This window comes from Echinops telfairi, unplaced genomic scaffold (assembly GCF_000313985.2).
Source record: "Echinops telfairi isolate 266 unplaced genomic scaffold, ASM31398v2 ScPeMD7_33;HRSCAF=127, whole genome shotgun sequence".
NCBI lineage: Eukaryota > Metazoa > Chordata > Mammalia > Afrosoricida > Tenrecidae > Echinops > Echinops telfairi.
This window is the reverse complement of record NW_022103930.1, coordinates 2,038,783-2,046,453: the sequence shown is the minus strand read 5'-3', so window position 1 is coordinate 2,046,453 and position 7,671 is coordinate 2,038,783.

Below are 7,671 nucleotides of genomic sequence, written 5' to 3'. Positions count from 1 at the left end.
TGGGTAAGTATTCAATTGTGGAAAGAACATTGGTGTGAAAGACAGGATGAGACCTGAGAAATCTCATTCTGTCACTACCCAGCAATGAGGGTTAGGGCTGATGGCTTCATGTTTGTGAATCTTTCTGATGTATATGTTTAAACATGGGAAGGAAGGAGTGGGAAAAGTTGGGTTTGATCATCTAACCCATCACTCCCATTTTTCAACATTTGGACTGATTCACCTCCATTGTGGACAAAATACTGGACTGAATACAAGAAGTCTGTTTTTGTCCCTAACAAATGTGTAATAACTTTACTGGTCTTAATTTTGTTAGTTAAAGTTCAGACTGTTTTATATCCACATAAAGTTTCTTTTCTGTTTCATCTCTCTGGCCACATTCCAGTGAAATTTATTTTTTAAATGTAGTTCCGGCATCTGTATTTCTTTCTCTTAGCTCTGCCCACTTAAGTCCCTTTGACTATGGAGAGAAAGTAAAATTATTTTGCTTGAAGAATCCTAGGGTATATTTTTTTATGTCAGGGAACTTGCTGACACCACCGATGTAGGTTCAGTCAGATGAATGTTTATATATGCTTTAAAAAACACACTTTCCCACATGTTACCATTCTGCAGTGCCCTCCAAATTCTGCCTCCTTTCATCACCCTAACAACCCACAATCCCTGACAAGCATCAGCATATTCTTGGGCAAGGTAGGAGAAGCAAGCCTTCTAACCTTTGCATACTTTTGAGGATTAAAAAAAAAGTAGGTTGTCTTTTTGTGACTCTTGCTATATGTTATATGAAGAATCTGCTCTTGAGTCTTTAACACTTGGCAATTAGGGGTAGGGGTTTTTGATATCTTGGTGCAAAAATCTATTTTTTTGGAGTTTTCATAGTCACATCACCTAATGAATCAGTATTGCATTATATAAATTCTACCAAGGAAGGTAACGGCAAAATAATGTAGTCCAAGAGAAAGGTAAGATAACACAATGAACTACATGGGACTAGCAAACTTGGATTCAAACTTTAACTGCTGTCTGTTAGCTGTTTCTTAGCCAAGTTACTAAAGCTTACTGGGTTTCAATTTCCTCAATTGTAAATAATGAATAATAATTCCCACTTCATAGGGTTGTCTCAAAAATTAGAGCAGTGCTTGGTTTACAGTCATTACTATGAACATGTCAGCTACTGCTATTATCAGTGCAAGGGGCTCAAGCCCCAGTGGCTAACAATACCCCCCTGCCCCCCAGAGAAGTAACTCAGGAGATCAACTTCCAAAATGTTAGCTATTGAAACCCAAGGGAGCTCAGTTTAACTCTGACACACATAAGGTTACCTAGACTCAGAACCGATGAGACAAAAAAAATTTAATTGCTATTATTATAGGCTATCTGTGTATAACCTTGTTTAACAGATTGACGTGAGTGATGTAATGGTGCTGGCTTAGAGAACAGCAGTGCCAGACATGGTACTTTCAATATTCTTCACCAGCACCATAATTCAAGTGCACCCATTCTTCTTTGGGCTTCCTTATTTACGGTCCAATAAATATGCATGTGAGGTGAGTGAAGATACTACTGCTTGGCTCATGCCAAGGTCAACAGTTCAAAACCATCAGCCACTCTGTGAAAGAAAGATAAGGCTTTCTACTTCTATAGACTCAAAAACCTACAGGGGGGATTCTACCCTGTCCTACAGGATTGCTGTGAGTCAGAATTGACTCAATGGCAATGAGTTTTTTTGCTTTTGTTTTTGAATTGTTTATTAAAGAAAGAAAAAGGCCCAGGAAGGGAGGTTCACATTCGGGGGAGACAACCACATGACGAGGCACTGATGAACCATGAAATACTCAGGGTGCACAGAAACGGAAAGACGCAAGGAAGGATCAGCAATTGCTGACCTGATTGATCGTTGGCCACAGTTTGTAATTTGGCAAGATCACTGTGCATGGTCCTTCCTTTTGTCCTTTCAACTCCTTATGCTTCTCTCTACCTGCCAACACACTAAGTTTGGACCTCTCTCCTTTAGAATCATAAGAAAACTAATCTGTGCTCTTTAAATCCACCTACTTTGTGATATTTTGTTATGGTAGCTATAGGAAACTCATGCAGATGCCATGCTAAATTATCCTCCTCATATACAAGTAACATTGCCAACCTAATAATACCCCTCATTTCAGAATTCCATCTGCGATTAAATCCCCTACAAAAACTGTCAGACTCTTCAAGACTGCTTTTCATCTCCATCATTATTAGCACCACCACTAGGCCATCCCTCCCTCCTGTGTGCCCTCCTCACTGTCTCCTGTAGGTCTTCCATCTTTGCTGTCTCCATCTCATGTTAAAACTACCCATTTACGTTTCAGAGTGTCCAAATTGACTATAGGATATTTAAAACTTGGACACAAACCATCTCGTTTGTATATTTGTGTCTTTCGTGCCTTTTATTGTCCTGGGTTTACAGTTTCTACTCATCACTCACCTGTCAGTTTGCTATATTGTGGTGACTTGCAAATTGTTAGAGGCTGAAAACGATGCTACTTTTCTTTCAAATAGCAGCACGGTCATCTATATGCTTATGATAAGCAGCCAATAAACCTTATGCCTCATAACAAAGACTGCCATGGTGCTGGGTTGTGATATTATAGGACTGAAGACACACAAAATACATAGTGGTTACATTAATGAACTTAAGCAAATCAAGGATTGTAAAGATTGCACAGGGCCAGGCAAAGTTTCTTCTGTTGTACCTGGACTCTTGATGAGTTGAGCCTAACTTAATGACAGCTAACAACGCCAAATGAGAAGCCTGGGAGAGTGGGGGCTCACAGCCTGATGAAAGGGTAATGCCAGGAGCTGAGGTGAGCAAGAAAGGGAAGTGGAATATCTGGGGTAGGAAGAGAAAATAACTTTAGGCCTAGACGAGTAAGATCGAAGATTTCTTCAGAATACCCATTGTAGGACATAAGAACTGGGAATTAAGAAAAAGTATAAAGTTAAGGGAGAACTAAATTTTAAAACTGTCCAAATATATGTGAAATTTAAATCTTGGGAATGATAAGAATATGGATGAGAGAAAAGAATTCTAGGGAATGTCTATATTCAGCTGATAGGAATCACATGAGGATAATGAAATAGACCAGGAAGAATCAAAGAGAACAGAGAAAACCAGAGGTAAATTATGCCTGTGAATATATATATTTTAAGGATCAGCACAAGCTAAACCCTATAAGTGTAGGTTAAAGATGTTCCAAATATTTTCATTTTGCAAAATGCTTCACCACTATCTCATCTCTGCTATCTATCAGCCACCACTCTTCTCCTCAGTATTCTCCCTCACATCCTAGGGTTCCACCACTTGCTTCAATGGCTCACAGAACTCACAAACTGTCAAAGAAACGGTTCACACAGTGATGGAAGCTGACCAGTGTCAAATTCGCAGTTCGAAGTCCATTTGGAGGCTTCTTTTTAGATACACCAAATCAGGCGTTGACTCTCAAGGCTGCAGAAGCTGGTGAATTGGGTCAACTGATAAACCAATGGCTCCCATCACCAATACCTGAGATCAGCTAGAGGTGAGGCAGATACAAGGTCCAGAGCAAGAGAGGAAAACTTAGCAAAGTTTCTCAGTGCACCTACAGAGCTGAAAATGCAAGAAGGTCTTGCTTGCTTAGCCAAGCAAAAGAACACAGCGGGACTCAATTCACAAAGATGACTCCCCATTTTTTAGGTCACCATCAGTCTTTTAGGGCAGTAACTGCTATGTGGTTGATGTTCTTCATCGGGTGGCTCAACACTAATCTTGTGCGCATGCTCAATTGGGAAGGGGAGGTCATAAACATGGCTTTTTAATCCACATCCATAGCTTTTGATGGAGGTTCTTCTTTTTGTCTTCTGATGTCAAGATGTTAGGTAGAAGTCATGGTTCTTACCTCTGCACAATGTAGGGAGTGTAGGCCTGGTTAGGTAGCTTTGACGCCAGCGTCCTCTGTTCTCACTTAGCAGTAAACTGTAAGTTTGCCTATTTAGGGAATGGCCTAAAGCAGGAAGTTCTTATTTTAACACAGATATCAAAGGTAACAAATAGTTGTAGGCCACACCCCAAGGAAACTAAAGATGGTGAGTTGAATCACACCTCTTGTAAGGCAGAGACTCTAAATACAGCCTACTTTAAACCTTCCTTATTAGCATAACAGATAACTTACTTTAAAATGGGACTCTAACCAGAGGTATAAAGGCTACTGTTTACAATATATGCCCCAATGAGGGATTAAGGTTACAAGGGTCATACTGAGTATTTAACTACACTATGATATTCCAGAATTTGACAACATCAAGATATGATAAAGACTATCAGATTTATTGATTGAATCAATACGAACTAAACTAAACATGACATCTGTGCTAGATATTACATCACATTTTGGGATAAAATGGTTTCAAGGTCTTTGATCTTATGAGAAATTGAGAACTGTGTAGGGTGAGGTGAGAAGAATTAAGGGAGCCAGCAATCTGGTGGAGACCAGGCTGCAATAATGAGAAGGGCATGGAAGGTGAGATGTGGCCAAGAACAAAGGGAGACTGCTGTACAGGAAGCAGCCTGGCAACGATGGGAAAACAGTTAACTTGAGGAACAAATGATAGTTGAGGTTAGAATTTGTTTTCTTGTGTTTTTCACTTATTGAATTATTTCTTCTTTTCAGATGGGGAGGCTTGAGCATATTTCTAGGCCGAAAGAAAGCAGCCAAGAGGAAACAGAAAGGAGAGAGTGAGCTCAAGTGGGGGAGATGAACAAAGTGTACCGGAGGAGTCCTCCGGCTTGCCACACAGAGCCTTTCTGAGCAGCCGAGAACACAGGCATAAGGAGAATGTGAAATAAAATGTTAGGACAAAAGAAAAAGAGATCGAGCGATTTCTTATTGGATGAGTGGCATCTAACTACTCTAAAGGGTTGACTGCAGAGAGGGCAAGGAGCAGGTGTGGGTCTGAGGAACCACCAGTGTTGGGATAGCAGCTTTGGCAAGGATACTCCAGTAGGGGCGCCCCTGAGCAGCACTGAGATCAGGAAGGCCATATTGTAAAACAGAACATAGGAACACTGCTCCTCTAGCTAGTACTTGACTACTAACCCAAAGGTTGATGGTTCGAGGGTACCCCCAGGCACCTTGGAAGAAAGACCCGATAGCTTACTTCTAAAGCAGTGGTTCTCAACCTTTCTAATGTCGCAACCCTTTAATACAGTTCCTCATGTTGTGGTGACCCCCCGCAAACATAAAATTATTTTCGTTGCTACTTTATAACTCTAATTTTGTTACTGTTATGAATCAGGTGACCCCTGTGAAAGGGTCGCTCGGCCCCCAAAGGGGTCGTGACCCACACGTTGAGAACCACAAACTCTGTGGAGGGCAGTTCTACTCTAAAACTCATGGGGTCACCGAGAGCCAGTATCAACTAGCTACCAGCTGGTTCCATTGCATATAGTTTAAATGTTAAGGACAATTGAGATGGATAAAGAGCCAAAAATTACTTGGGGAATTTCATAGATACACATGAGAGAGTTAATTCTAGATTCCAAACAGTGTGAAGTGCAGATCTGCCAGTTTACTTATTGAAATGGAAATGCCATTTCTGATACTAATGAACAGCATCAAAACAAAATTAGACGATGGGACGTGGTTACAGGCGGCGACTACAGAGCTCTGGCCCCCAATGAGAAATGACTTCCTTTGAAAGCTGCGTCCTAATGAAGTGGGAATTGAACAGTGGCATGAACTAGCTTGAGGATAAATAGCGTTTTGTTTTCTTTTCTTTGTAGGGGACCTTTGTGGAAAGGATGTCTTCTAGCAACGATGGCTGTCAATGTTTTTCTCTAGGAAGAGAATGCCCCCTGCTTATTTTCCTACTTTGTAGTAATTCAAGCAATTAAAACTTGAGTACCTTATTTCCATTTTAAAATTATCTTGGTCCCCAGAAGACACATGTAGGTACTGAAGGGCTTAAGGGGTATTTTTCCATACCCTAATCCCTTGTCCACTCAGTTTGTCAATGTTTCTTTGTCCAAGTTTCTATCCCGTCGATCTCTGAGCCACATTTGACAATTGGCAGGGCCACTGTGCACCGAACCAAGCAGATGTCACTGAGCCAACCACATCAAGGCAGCGCTGGGCCCCATAGGGTTTTGCATGGTTGATTTTCAAAAGAAGAAAGCCAGGTCTTTCTTCTGAGTGCCCCTAGGTGGACATAAACCTCCACCCTTTCATTTCAGCAGTTGGGTGTGTAACCATTTGTGCCACCCGGATCAAGCCAAGTATTTTGGATTCTTCCTCTTCTGCAACCACTTGGGTCCGTTGATCTCTCAGTGTTCTTTCTCAGAACCCATCATTTTCAACTGGAGAAAAAGAAAGCAGCGAATCTAATGAATGAGTTTGGGTCTAAAGGGGGGTCCTCCAACTCAGCTCACCCCGCCCCCTGGCATCATCACATTAGGCAGGGCCCACCAGTGTTATTCCTTGTGCTTTTTTTGTTTCTTATATATACATCTCTTTGTGGGGATGAGAGGGATAAGAGACATCTGTTATTTTCTTTAATGAGAATGTTGGGAAGGAGCCTTCTATTTCTCAGGTCACAGCCGTGAGGAAAACACTCTTGAGAGAGGGACTTTAACGAGAGTCAATCTGGATCAAGAGCTGGCCAGAGAAAGAGACAGCTCTCCAAGGGCATTGCTCTAAACATCTGCTTCCATCGCTCCAGGTCCAACACCCGCCCCTGGACTTTCCATTACATAAGCCAACAGATTCTTCTTTTCTTTTCCTTGCAGTAAGTCTGGCTTTCTATTACTTGCCTTCAAAGAGTTTTGAATAAAACAACAGGCGATTAGCACGGCTGAGTCTTGGCAACACCGCTCTTTTAACATCAGCAGAGCCTCACGCCCCGCACTGAACACAGGAGCCTCTTTCCTGCACATCAACAAGGGCATTATCTTGAAAAGAAAAGGACCCTTTCAGAAAAGACTGTGCAGGGGCCTGGGGACCTGAAGAGGCAGATGGGAGGTTTGCCCCTTGTGAGTGCTAAGAATAGATGTATGCTTGCCTTTGGTGTGGTTTCACAATTTTTCCTGTCTAAAAGCAGGAGGGGAAAATGAAGAGGGTCATCCTATCCGAGCAGTGCCAGCAATTTCACACTGCTGGATCTCAAATGAATAGAGCTAGTTTACACCCTGATGAGGGGAATTTGCTAAGAGTTACCTCCTACGTTCCAAGCTTTTGCTTCTCTGGCTTTCTGATCAGGAATGTCGTTGTTTTCTAAAGCACAGCTTATCAAAGTGTTAGATAATGCATCGAACACTGTTCTCTCACTTCCATTCAGATAAATTAAAAGCCCACACCAAAACATTTATTGGGTGCTTGTTACATGTCTGATCTTTTATATGCAGCATTTTCCCAAATCCTCCCCCCTTATCTCATTTTACATAAGAACAAACACTGGATTTAGGATATTAAGAAACTTGGGTTGGCAGAGGTGGGACTCAAACTTAAATCTACCTCCATATCCCTTTTTTTAAAAAATCATTTTGTTGGGGGCTCATACAACTCATCACAATCCATCCATAAATACATACATACATTGTGTCAATCACATTTGTACATTTGTTGCCCTCATCATTCTCAAAACATTTGCTCTCCACTT